This window comes from Candoia aspera, chromosome 3, assembly GCF_035149785.1.
Source record: "Candoia aspera isolate rCanAsp1 chromosome 3, rCanAsp1.hap2, whole genome shotgun sequence".
Lineage (NCBI taxonomy): Eukaryota > Metazoa > Chordata > Lepidosauria > Squamata > Boidae > Candoia > Candoia aspera.
The window spans coordinates 129,230,711-129,245,178 of NC_086155.1; the positions used below are offsets into that span (position 1 = coordinate 129,230,711).

The following is a 14,468-nucleotide window of genomic DNA, read 5'->3' on the forward strand; positions in this document are numbered from 1 at the left end:
TTTTGTTGATTTTGTTGTTTATCACATTATTTTAGTCTGGGCTGACTGTTTGATTTAATGTTTTTATCTGTTTTTGTTTTTTTCTAGTTTTGTACGCTGCCCAGACTCCACTGGAGTTGGGTGGCCAATAAATTTAAATAAATAAATACATACATTCATACCAGATTAGCCCCAAAGATGCCAGTTTATACCCTTTAGCACTTTTAAGTTATTGATTTAAAATTATGTGTGTTATGATTTGAGGATGGAGAGCCAATGTGGTATAGTGGTTAAGGCATCAGGGTACAAACTGAGATTGGTACATGACACCAGAGAAATTATCAAAGATGTATAAAGGTACTTCAAGTCAATGTTGGAAATGTGAAAAACATGAAGGGACATTTTACCGTGCATGGTGGACTTGTTAAAAAACCCACAAAATTTTGGATACAAAGACATAGTGATATAAAGAATTTTGAAGATCAATATTGAAAAAAAGCCAAAACTCTGTTTATTGGGACTTATGGATAGCCAATTAGAAAAGACTTATGGAAGATTAATTTTATATAAGGTGACTGCAGCAAGATTATTATGTGCACAATGATGGAGAAATAGTGAAATTCCCACAATGGAAGAATGGGTTGTAAAGATGACGGTATTGACAGAAATGGCAAAACTGACCTGTTTGATCAGGGACAAAACAGTAAGTACTTTTATAAAAGACTGGAAACCTTTTATGGACTTTCTGCTGAAAATGGAAAAAAGTGAAAAGATGATTTATCGATTTGATGATTGAAAAAGGATTAATAAGGTGCTGAAGGGATCTCCGTGACACCAAAGAGGGAGGAGGGATAATGTGTTTGTTTATAACTGTTGGAAAGAAGATCAGAAATTGCTTAGATTTTGTGATTCTTCCTTTCCTTCCTTTCCTTTCTTTCCTTTCCTTCCTTTCTTTCCTTTCCTTTCTTTCGCTTTTTGCTCTTTGCTCTTTCTTTCTTTTCTTCATTTTTTTCTTTACATTTGTCTTTTACTTATATAAAAATTATCAATAAAAATTGCATTAAATATATCGATATATCCATATCGATATCGATATCAATATAGAGTAGAACAGGGAATTCTAGTCCTGTCTTAGGCACAAAGCCAGCTGGGTGACCTTGGACTAGTTACTATCTCTTAACCCTAGAAAGGAGGCAAGGGCAAACCACTTCCAAAAACATTGCCAAGAAAACTTCAGGAACTTGTCCAGACATTCACCAGGAGTCAACACTGACTCAAAGGGACTGCCCCCACAAAATGACTTGATGATAGCATCACAAATAAAGCCTTTCTTGTGCTTGGGCCACAGAAGAGAGAACTTCCAGATCTTCTCATACCTATTAAATGCTATTTTTAATTACTTGTAGCTTCCACCCTGATGGCTTTCCAGAAAACCTGTGTGTTCTCCCAGGCCTTGGGGTAGGGTGATTGTGAACCTGTTGTTTGTCATTTTCTCTTCTTCTTTTATTCTTTACTATTCTTTTAAAATGGAAGCTGCCCAGAGTCACTCTGGGGTAGGCTGGCCTCTAAGTTTAATAAATAAACAATTCATGCATTCATCTCAGTCACATAAGAAATAATGAAAATAAATATAAGAAATAATGAAAAAAGAAAGCCTTTTCAGTTCAGTATTTTATTTTACGAAATGATTGAATGAAAATATTCCTCAGTTTTATGAACTTTGTTTTGGAAATAATGATGTTCCAAAATTACCATGTACATAGGGATGTGTAATTCCAACCTTATCTTTTCCCCAAGACATGGGAGTCAATGAGCCATACCGGATTGGAGGCTCTCCTTGGCAGCCCAGCAAAATGGGGAAAGGGCAGAATAAATTATCAACAGCAGGAAGAAATAAGAATTTCTGCTTCCACTCCTAGATTCATTTGAGAAAATGGCACCTCTGCTCTGTTCTGTAAAATAATTGGGTCTGTGATCTGCTTCTTTTTTGGGGGTTGCAGAAATACCTCATATCTGAAAAGGAAAAATAGTTATATGGATTTGAAAAAAGAGTCTGCCCCAACTACTGATTGACTGATTCAAGGAAAAGTGGAATGGGGCATCTGGATGACCTCATTAATTTTAATGTTTACTCCTTCAGGGCTGTCAAAGCTAAAAGAACCTAGACAATTAAAGTGTGTGAACTCTGTGAACAGCAAATACAAGTTAAACTACTGATTAGATTTTTTTTTATGGGTCATCCGATCAACATGAGCTGCATGATTCTTAGATTTCATCTGGTATCCATTTGTGTGGTTTATTAGCTTTAACTGTACAGTCCTCTGCATTTGTTCAATAGGGCTAATGGTTGAGAAAATATGCACAGCAATGCAACTTAACAGCAGATTAGGCATTTTTATATTGGGTTCTCTTGTTTAACCCATCCATTGAGCTTGGACACAACTGTAAGAAATGAGGGTAATACATTGACTGAGCAATTAAACTGTAGTGGTTTGATGGGAAGATACTAATCCCTCCTTTATCACATCTCTCCTTCCTTTATACCCCCACATTCAGAGCTAGTGCATACAAATATATCATGGTCTGTAAGTACCAACAACAACTTTTGGAATATATTCATAGTATAATGTCAGACTTTCCTTCACTCTAATTTGTGTATCATTTTGGAAAAAAAAAATCAAGCAGTTTGGGCACAATCTCTTCTAATCTGAATATATACTTCATTGCAGATACAAAAAGTATAATGTCATGGTGAAGGTACTGGACTAGGACCTGAAAGATAGGCAGGATATGAATTTAATAAATAAACAAACAAACAAACTGGGATTCCCAATAAGCAAACACTAAGCCATGTGCTGGTAGGAATGTATGAGCCTTCTCTTAGTCAGTTCCTTTGGATAGCAGATGGGGATAAATATTTTAAATAAAAGAATAATGTGAACCTTGAGCCAGTGATACTACCACGTTTCCCTAAATAATGTTTACATACGTCCCATATTGGGATCACACACAGTCCAGTTTTTTCAAGATTCTATCTCACTAGCTTAATTACATTAGAAAGGAATATTACCACTGATTTTCAATAGCTAAGCTCCCGTGAATCAAGTACAATGTATTACTTGTCACAATGTGGGCAGGGAAGCAGAAAAGAATTCAACATTATCTGTGTGCAATCACAATCTTTGCAGAAAGGAGTGGCTGGCCAATCTCTTTAGTTTTAATCAGTTTGTTTTACTTGACTATGGATTAAATATATCAGAATATCATATATCTTTATGAGAATACTCAAGTAATCTTACTTTAAAAAAAAAGATAATGGTGATGATGATGATGATGATGATGACAAAGTAAATGCCACCCAATCTATTACCTATAGAACTCCTGTTTTCGTATGGTATAAAAGTCCAATTAATAAATATACTGTATCTTTATCACTACAGCTTTGCTCTGTAGGCTGCAAGAAATCTTCACCTTGATTTGAAGGACAGAAATTTCAGTTTCCTGTGTCTCTGCCATGCTACTGTTTTTTATAATACTGCACTAGTAGTCTGCAGCAGTAGGTCTTGAACATACTTAATGTTGGCTAAGTAATGGTATCTAATTATGAAAAGACAGGCATTTTATCAGGGTTTCCCCCACCCCAGGCTGTAGATTATCCATTTACTCTGACTTCTAGGAGCTGGAGTATTTTTGATGAAATTAGTATGGTAATTACACAGAAACACACACACACACCTCTCTTCAGAAATCCAGTTTGCAAAATAGGTGATATGATGTAATTGTAATTATATGTTGGGTCATAACTATTCACATGTTCAATTAATATGCAGTCATACATATTATTAATGCTTAAAATACTGTGAGGGCAAAACAAGTATCTCTCTCTCTCTCTTTCTATACACGTATATGCATACAGAAACACACACAGACCAGAATACATTCATTTGTAGGTCTATCTATCATCTCTCTCAAGATATACTGTAGATATAGATATAAATACAGACATAGACATAGAGATACTGTATATACAAGTGTATATATGTGTTTGTGTGTGTGTGTGTATACACACATATACACAGAGTTATCCTTTTATTTAAATGTTTGTTTGTTTATTTATTTATCAACTTTTATCATTGCCCATCTCCCCCCACAAGGAGGGACCCTGACTGGTTAAACATGTGCTTTGGTTCTCAAAAGTTACAATAGCTATAAATGTTACCACGTTGCATTAATCTAAATCCATATAATTTTGAACAAGGATGTCAAATTAGTATTTCAATTTATGTGTAGAGAAAAATAAATCAATTGCACAAAAAAAGAGGAAACAAATTATAATGCTTACTTAGGAAGTGGATTCTCTTTTCTTTATTTTAGAAGCATCTGTTGCTCAGAGAAAGAAAAACCCTCCATATATAGTGCTAAAAAGTAAAATTTAAAATAATCCTAAGGTTAGATATTGTATTGACTGAAGTTGCTGGGCTGAGAAAACATTGCACACCACCAGCTAGCATGCTTTAGTTTAGACACTGCTGTTCTAATCATATCCATTTTGAAACAGCAAGTTAAGCAGTATTTCAAAAGACTCTTCCAGGACAACTACCACCTGCAGCACAAAATTCATTTTATCAACCCAATGCCCAGGAATCTACTGCACAGAAAATTCTATCAGGGGTATCAGACAAATGCCAGTTTAAACATGTAGAAGGAATGGTTGTATAGTATAAATTAAAATAGAAAAATTCCTATGGCTCCATTTCATGCCTGTTAGCAAAGGTGTCCACAGAGTATGGTTAAAAATAGTCAAGATGGTGGCCATAATGGAGCAGCTGAAGCTCCACCCATGCCTAAAAGCAGGCAGAGCTTTGTGCAACATTGTGGCTGCCATCTTGACGTTTCTCACTATACCTTGCAAACATCCCTGCCTGTTAGGCAATAAAAAAATAAACGAACTGCACATTAATGGAGAGAGCCATGGAGATGGCCTTGAAGGGAATATTCAGAAGTCATTACAGACATAACAAGTGCAGAAGCCTTCCTTAAGCGCTGGGAAAGAGGATAGTGTTTGGAAGAGACTCAGGCTGGCTCTTCCATGACTCACAGGAATATGAGAGGGAGGTAAAGCACAAGCAGATTTGCAAGATTTTGTTACTATAACCTGTCTCAATAAGGTATTGTTATTGTCTTCCTGTGGAGTCAGTTGCTGGATCTCAAGGCAAAATACTTTGTAGGGCTGACAGCTACAGGAAAAATTATGGAGAAAGACCACCAAAACATCAAAGGTAGGATTGTTAGGCCTTCATGACCTATCTCTCCCACACAATTTATATATTTGAATGTTAATAGACAATATAGTAATGGAACTGAAAACCACACCAGCTTTACAAGAAATAGATCTTATAGCATTAATAGCCCTCTATTATTCAGATTGCAGCTATGATGGTCCCATATTAAAGACTTGTCTACATTAAAAAATACCTCCTTCTACATAGAGAAAGAACAAGATAATTTTTTTTCTGATGTGCTACTCTAAAGTGTTTTTGTTTTGTTTTGTTTTGAATGATGGGAAACATTTACATACTAATCAGCAACAGAGGGGGTTATTTACAATGTACTATCCACTTTCTACTGCAAATGGAATGTGTGTATTCAGCTTTAGGGACATTATTTGCAAATAACATCAAATAAAACTGTTTAAATCAGTACTGTAGACCAATAAGGACTATGAAAACCATAACTCTTCAAAAATCCTATCACAGCAGTTTTGCACATACCTATGTAGTACATTTATTCTTTTAACAATAGTTTCCAGGGATCCTAAACAGTTTCAAAATTGTTCTGAAACTTGTATGTTTTTTGTAGACATAGAGGTCTATCTATGAGCCTTGTGCTTTTTTACTTCAAGTGTTAACTTTCATGGATCAGCAAGTGTAATAAAGAATAAGAGACAAAAGATTATCTTAGATAAGGCATGGATTTACCACAGGACAAAATAAATGGGGGGAAGGGGTATAACTGCTTTCCCCTATATGGTGCTCTCCAGATGTGCTAGAACACAACTTTCAGAGTCTTCAGCCTGTATCGCCATCTTGGAACTTGCAATAAAGCACATCTGGAGGGCACAAGATTAGGAAATCATCCCTATACAGTAGCCTCATATTTTCAGAAGCTCAAAAACCTTTATGGACAATAAGCAGGCTGTGTGCAAAAATAAGATAAAGCAAAAATCACCCAATGCAATCCATTCTAAAATGTACATGCTTATATAGCACAATTCATGAGAAGCCCTTGCTAATAGATTGGTACTCAAACCACAGCTTCACAGTAGCATTAAAACAACCTGATCTTGGGATGAGAAGAGGTTCTGGATATTCTGACCCAGTCATGTAAGAGAGAAAGGGAGGGAGGGAGGGAGGGAGGGAGATTGAGAGAGCATATGCAATCCAACCACAGTTAAACAACTCATTTTCCCCCCATTAAAATGTAAGTCTTCTTTAACTTTATACCCCAAATTCTTAGCCAATGCAGCTAGTAGTTTCTACCATTGTCATCAATGGAATTTTAAAGTACAACATAGTTTGGGCTGTATAATATAATAAGAATTAGATAGAATGTTATAATGAATGATAGATAGTGTTAGATAGAAAGGCTAATGTTAGCATAATGTTAGATAGAAAGGCCTGAAACTGGAAAGATAACCGGTAGTTTTACAAACCCAAGCGGTTGATGATAAGGGAAAAGGGTGTAAACAGAGTGAAACAATTGGCAAATAGTATAAAAACACGATTTGTGGGATGAGAAAACTTTTTTTTTCCATTTTATCTTTTCATTTTGTGAATGAACACCCACAATCTAATTACTGGGTACAATTTGTTGTGGCCTGAGTTTTAGATTTGAAAACTGTTTAAACTTCTGCTGGGCAATGACTTGAGCAGCAAATAATGAACTATTAGAATTTTGATTCTGTTTTGCTATGATGTTTCCATAAAAGAAAAATGGAAATTTGCTTTAAAATGCATGGCAGCATTTTCAACAGATTTAACAGGAGCTTTGTAGTTTACAGGATTACTGTAATGTGCTTTACTGGGGCTTTCTTTGAAGACTACTCAGAAACTGCAATTGGTATAAAATGTGGCTTCCAGACTGCCAGTGGGGTAGTTGTGGTTTGGCAGAATTATGCCCAACTTGTGAGAGCTGCATTGGTTAACAGTAGGTTTGTGGGTACAGTTGAAAGTGCTGGTTATTATCTGTAAAGTCCTTCATTGTCCAGCTTTTCAATTCTTATAGGATTGCCTTTTCACACTATATGGAAAGCAGAATATTTTCACACTATATGGAAAGGGTTGTTGATTTCCCATATAGTCTGGGGAACAACAGCACAGAGACAAGTTTCTTCTTTGCCACTCCAGCTCTTTGGAATTCTCTTATTCCTGAAGTGAGGATGGCTCTTCCATAGTGACCTTCCAGAAACAGAAGACATTCATTTTTGTTGAGACTTTGGAGGGTAAGTTGATGAAATAACAGCTGCTATATTTGTCCCTGGAGGTTTCATTTCTATGTTTCTGGCTATTAAGTGACCTCGTAGTCCTATAACCTTATGATGATTTTAGGATTGGAGATTTTATTGATGTTTTATTGTTAGGAGCTGTCCAGAGCCTGGTGAAGTGGGGGCATACAAATAATGAAAATACATAAATAATAAATCAGCAGCAGGAAAATGGTCTGAATAATATTGGGGATATTCTCCCTCTATTTTTACAATTTAAAACTTCTATTTCCTTGAGAAGGAATATGAGTTTGGCTACTTATTCCAGGGTAGCAGCATGAGGGCATGATTCACTCGCATTTAGTACACTTATGCTTCCATGGAATTTGTGGAATTAAACACTATATCCCCACAATGCTAAATGCTACTGTAATGCATTTTATTTGTTTGTGGAGTTATATCCTACCTCTCCTCCAGGAGGTCAAATCCTATGAGGTTGGTTGACCAGAAGAAGTGATTGGTTCAAAGTCATGAAGTGACTTTCCATAGCAGGGGATGGGCCCTGAATCTGGGTCCTCCCAATCCTAGTCAAAAAGCGATACACCATATTTGCTTTTAAGCTGCATGAAAAGTTTTCAAACCAACTTAAAAATCACCAACAGTCCTTTACTGGATTTTTATCTTGTTCAAAATCTAGTTTTCTGCAGCAAGAATACAAAATTAATTAGCATCCATTACATCTATAACTTAAAAAGATATTCCAGTTCAGCTCTATTAAAAATTATAATTTACATGTTTTCTCTGAATCCATCAATCTTCTCCCTCTTGCTTTATTTGTCCCATTCCTGCCTGCCTTCCCTTGTGCCCAGTTGGAGATAAATGCAGCTGTGATGCAGAGCAATGAGGATTGTGGTGCAGTTTAATGAGGAAACTGGATAGATCTTATAAAATACTTCAGCTACTGATCATTAATCATTTTTAAAGAAAAGAGGTCAGTACTTAATACGAACATAAAGCACACTTCTTACACGTCTTTTGTGCCACTTCCTCAGTGTTTTCCCCACACTTGTCTGACGCTGTGTGTAACTGCTGCAGCCTAGTGGCATTATAAGGCATGAACAATTATTATGATTTGCATTATTAATATTATGAAAATACATAGAAAGTAAATTACCTCAGCAAAAATCAGACAGCAAACAAGAGTAAGTCTTCATTATTATTTTTTTCCTTTGGGATATCATGCTAAAATCAGGAAATGGCTTTCTAAGTACCAGAAAAGGTTATCATTTTTAAATTAACCTTTTCTCTCTTCTGTACTCAGTGCTTTGATTTAAAAAAAAATGAAGCAATCTTTTTTTTTTTTTTTTTACCAGCCATGTTTACTACCAGGGCTCTCTGGATTAACTTTAACAACAAACTACTCTGACTGATAATACAAGAGCAATAATGTCCATTTTGTATCTGGGTACTATGGTTCTTTCAGTATTATCTCATCATCATCATCATCATGATCTGCTTTCAGCAACTGATTTCTTAAACTAATGCATTATTGTGCTGGGAAAATTTCTGCATGCCTCTAAAGCACCAAAGCACATTATAGAATAGAAATGCACAGTGTACTCTCCAAATATACCTGCACATAACATATGACTGTTCACAAAATCTAAAAATCTCCCTTGCTGAAACTTACCTATACAACCCAAATATGTCAACATAAACTAGAGATGGAAGTAACAAGATGAAATGAGTGCAAAGCGAACTAGAAGAGCAGCATTTTTTCTGTAGTCTATAGTTCTCACACACCCCACAGAGAAATCATATCTTATTTGCAAATATAAAAGAACAAAGCATGTGATCTAATTTGATTTGACACCAAGCCCGATTTTAATAAAATTAGTTCCATAGTTTTAAATGCCAGGTTGAAATTCAAAACCAATTTCTCTCACAGGACAGAACTTTCACATTAGGAACACCCACCTTCTATCAAGTGTGCACAAAGGATCAGTTTCATTGATCAGAGTCGGTTTGCGATGAAGAGCTTAGCTTCAATGGATGATATGATCATGTTCTGAATCGCACTGCGCATCCCTCCCCACCAAACGATACTGACATTTTTTTAAGTCAGCCAGCGGTTTCCCCCCCCCCAAGCAATTAGAACTTGTCTTTCTCATTCTCTGCCCTTATCCTATTCCCCCTCCCACCTTCTTTTCTCTCTCTTCACTTTGTGTGTGTGTGTGTGTGGGGGGGGTTATATTAGCATAAAAATCTGGAATGCAGGCAACCATAACTCTAAGCTCAACAAAGTTTTGACAGCAGATAATTTTAGGAAAGGGCTTAACAAATAGCAAGTCAAAATTTGACCAATTGGTTATGTAAATATGGAACCATCTACCATATGAAAGCAACTAAATTCTTCTCTCTTCTCTCTTCCCCTTTTTAGCATCCAGAGTGAAAATTATGTACCTCAAGGCATCTCAAAACTAATGTAGTAGAGGTTTGAATAACAGACCCCCCCTTCTTTTCTTTTCTTTCTTTTCTTTTCCAGACTGCAAGCCAGGGATGATGTGAAAATGATCTTCCATTTGGGTGGAAGATGCAAACAAAGACGATAGGTCAGGTGCTACTGTTCGTTACTAACCACACATGCCATCAGTTGGTGGCCTCCTTGATGCTGAAAGCTGTTTAGTTTAGGGAGCTACAGCTGGCGTTATGATGACATTCATTCGCTGTAATTTTGGAGCACAGCATCAAGAGCAGCTGACAAAGCGACCAACAGTGACTTGCCAGGAGCACAGAGGGGGACTCGCACCATGCTGCATCAATTTAACACCACATCAAATATGGATTTTATTGCAGTAGGGACAGTAAAGGCACACACAACTCGCTTTCTCTCCTGTATGGTCTGTAAGTCCCTTATCACAACATGGGATGGGTGCATTCTCAACCATCCTCTGTGTATCCCTCTATCAATACAGGCAAATAAGTTAAGTCTCTGTGCTTCAAACACATCTGGAGCATTCTGAAACTGAATTTACCCCAAATATAAAGGGACAGGGAGAGACATTATCATAGCCTCAGAGCTGAAAACCCCATGAGCAATCTTATAAAAAGGATGTGGTGAGTTTGGACGTGTATGTTTGCAATTCATGCTAAACCCATGATAAGGGCTACGGGATGAATGATTAAGCTTTGTAAGTATACCGTGAATTTCCCTTCCTCCACCTTTTATGCAATAATAAAATGCATCATCATCATCATTATTATTTAGTTTTGGTTGGAGCTGTGGGTTGGAGAGAGGGGGGATTTATAGGCTGCCCTAAATCCAGTTTGGCAGTTCTTGAACTAGCTTTGCGAATTGCCCTTTTGAAGCAGGGAGAAAAAGGCAACTCAGCTAGAACAGGAGGCAACATACACGCGCAACTTCGGGCTTGCGAGGTTCTTTTTACAAGAGCGAGCAAGAGAAAGTTACCCGTTATATATCCCTGTGCATTATAGGATAGAATACGGTACACGGGGGGGGACCCCAAACATAACTCGTATGCCCTTTCCACAACAAAGCCAAAGGCAAGCGGGTCCTACCTTTTGGTGTGAATCAAGTCGAGTCCAACCCAGGCAGCACCCACGAAGTCTTGGACTATCTTCCTCGTTATTTTCGCGGTTTCCCCCGGCTATTTTGCCCCCTCACCCAGATTCGACTCGAATTGAATTCAGGCGTCTTCTCCGAGCATCACTTAACTCTGGACAGCAGGGAAAGCGGTGGGGATGGGAAGCGAGGAAGAGGAGGGGGAGCATTCGCTGGCTCGCTCGCTCTGACTGGCTTTCATTCAGTGAGCCTGATTAAAAGAACAAGAAACAAGAAAAAATAAAAGCCACCCCGCGGCGGGAGGGAGACCGAGAGAGGAAGGTTCGGCTGAGAGAGCCGCAGCCCTCGCCGTCGGAAGGTTACAGGGACTAGGGGAAGAGCAGCCGTTCCCAGGGATTTGCAAGTGAATGTGGTGGGAGGGATACAAAGAAAGGGGGGCTTTGCCTGGAAGATTCGCTCCTCCTGCTCCTGACTGAAGGGGTCTCTGTGCTTCAAGTCCAAGGTAATAGTCAGCCCCGTCCGTTCAGCTCGCTGTAAACAAGACACAGTCACAATACCACCACTTCGGGCTTGGCGGTCTGTTTGGGGGTGTTGGGGAGGGGAGAGGAGGGAGGGGAGGGGTGTCTTCCTGAATTCTTTAATTTTTCTCCCTCTCCACCGGGAGACTGCAGCACTTGTCTCCTCGTCCCATCTATTGCCAGGGTGACAAATTAGATTATACTCTTCTCGGAGGTGATACCAGAAGAAATTGTCTTTACATTTTCTGACCGGGGCATTGGAGACAGGGCAGCATTTATCTGCTGCTCGCTTTCAGCTCGCTCTCGCAATCAAAAGGGGGAAGCAAGCCCATTATGAGATGCTGATCGTGCTGATTCTTTCCCGGTGACTTCTGCAGAATTTAAATTTTCACTTGTACTATTGCAATCGCTTCTACAGAATCTAAGGAAAGGAAAAGTCCAAATGTTCGTTTCCAGGCCTCCTATAGATCCGGCGTTTTTGTCCCAACCGATCTCTGGCATCACGTGTGTGTGTGTGAGGGTAACATTACTGGAATTGCTGCCCTGTCGCTTGCTATTCTGCAGATGTCGTCGTTTGCACTCATTAAATCTGTAACAGTTGATGCTCCCTAATGCTACAAATTGGGCTCTGCACAATCCCTGTTGGATCATACTGGACCAAAGCCTCCCAATTGTGCGGGGGGGGGGGGGAAGGATTGTGTACTTCCTAACACATGGGGATGTGCTGCAAACACTCCCTTAAGAGTAAACCAAAGGATGTCAGTATTGCTCCATCCAATCTATACCATGAGTGGGATTTGGTGGATGCGCTTTAAAAAAACTCACCGCTTTCAAGTATGAAAATCAGTTCAAGTGTTCACTTAAAAGGAAGGAAATTTTCCTAGCATGGTAAGGCTGCAAAGTCCAGTAATTTTGCCAACTGTCAACAAATAATTTAAAGGGACTATGGACGTATTCAGTTTAAATATATTTTGGAAGTTATATGCTATCAATTTTGGTTAGAAAAGGCAGTCAAAGCAGCTCCTGATCATATATACAAAAGAAAAAAAAATGAAAAGAAGCCTTCTGCTACATGATAATAGAATAAAGAGTAAAAAAATAGGAAGAGCAGACTATTACCAACTAGTAACCCCAAAGATCCTCTGAAGTAAAAATAAAATGGGAATTTTTGCCATTTTCCCTTGAAATCAAAACAGATGGATATGAGAAGACTAACAAGGGAGCAGCTTCCAAAGGCAGGGCACCATGGGTATGGGGAGGAACAGATCGTAGGTAGGCTGCCAATTATTCTTTTTATTTGGGTTTATATTAGCAACTAGTAAGTCCTGCACCAAATATTTCCCCAAAAGAGTCTAGTTATCTCCTCTGATTTAAACACAGACAGAAAAATAGTATGTGGAAGAAAGAATAGTTTTGTGGATGAAATTTGCTAGCAGGCAACTTTTGAGGGTGTATTTGATATTGGGACCTTTAACCTTCTCACTCCATTCTTAATAGCAGCTGCAGAAGTACAGCAGTATTAATGTCCTTTGTATAGTCAGTGGAACTGAACTGCCACCAATGGGGAGGGAGATAGTCTGTGAAAACAACTCTTTTACTGTAAACCAGAGACAGCCAGTTTGCTGTAGTGGTTAAGGCATCCAGCTAGAAACCAGGAGACCGTGAGTTTTAGTCCCAGTTTAGGCATGAAGCCAGCTGGGTGACCTTGGGATAGTCATTCTCTCTCAGCCTTAGGAAGCAGGCAATGGCAAACCTCTTCTGAAAAACCTTGCCAAGAAAACTGCAGGGATTTGTCCAGGCGGTCTCCAGGAATCAAGACTGACTCGAAGGCCCATGCACAAGAAGTAAACCCTGAGGTCATGTGAGTAGAATTAATCCCTGGTTAAAACATGTCACTTTGCCACTCAAAATGGTCACTTTGGTTAGGAAAGATCTCTTATACAAAAAAAAAGTAATGTGGAATATAAGATCACAATTAGAAGCATGCAATATGTTTCAGAAGAAGCTAATCACAGAAGGGGAAGGCAATCTGAAGCATAAATAGCTTGCTTTATTATTCACCTTAGGAACCGCCACATAGATACCCTGAGAGAGAGGAAAAGAAGAGAGAGAGAGAAGGAGGGAATCAGAGTGTCACAGGCACACAGATGCCCTGAAGCTTTAAGAACATTCTCTGCATCATAGTGCAAGGGTGGCACAAAGCTCTGATTAAGCCTGGCATTTTAGGAAGATACATATTGGAAGCAAGGCAGAACAACAAATGTCTGCGGCTGGAGTTTTATTTCCCCTGTCAATAAAGGAGGTTCCTTCCTTCTGCTTAACAGCAACCTACCTCTACCTTCCACTCTCTCTCATGAAACTCTTATATACACAGGTTGTAATTAATTCTATCACCACCATTTATTTTGTCATGCAAACACTACAGTGGTTTTAGAATGAAGTAAGATCCTTAGCGGGCTGTTTTCTTTATGTTTTTCTTTGCTTAGTGCAGATCTGTTAGGCATAAATGAGTCTGCCACAGCAAAAAAGGAGCTGGGTATCACTGTCTCAAAGTTTGTACCAAAGTCAGAGATGTGGATCAGATAATAACAATAATAACATAATACATGAAATGTTGGTCCCATGCCTTAGATAATAGATCCACCCCCATTGAAAACAGAATATGCCCTCCTGAGAATGGCTGTGCACTGAAGATAAACATTTGATCTGCATCCCATTCTGAGCCTTCAGAAAATAGGCGAATGTAGTCTGGTCCATTTTGCCTGAGATCCAAATCATAACCTTGCTTTGGGAAACCCAAAACATCACATAGTCTATTGATCATAATGGGGAGATCTAGAACCATTTTTGACAAATTCTGAATGGATGAAGTCATTCAGATATATCATTAGTAGGTATTTTGTTT

General features: G+C 38.4%; 1 protein-coding gene across 1 annotated transcript in view; it reads right to left on the reverse strand.

Moving 5' to 3' along the window:
* The window catches only part of CDH10 (cadherin 10), a 162,194-nt gene extending 150,839 nt beyond the window's left edge, over positions 1 to 11,355 (reverse strand). Inside the window, exon 1 of the mRNA XM_063298769.1 lies at positions 11,042 to 11,355. The gene's annotated coding sequence lies outside the window, so the exon portion shown is untranslated. The remainder of the gene's footprint in view (positions 1 to 11,041) is intronic.
* Between the last annotated feature and the right edge of the window lie 3,113 nt (positions 11,356 to 14,468).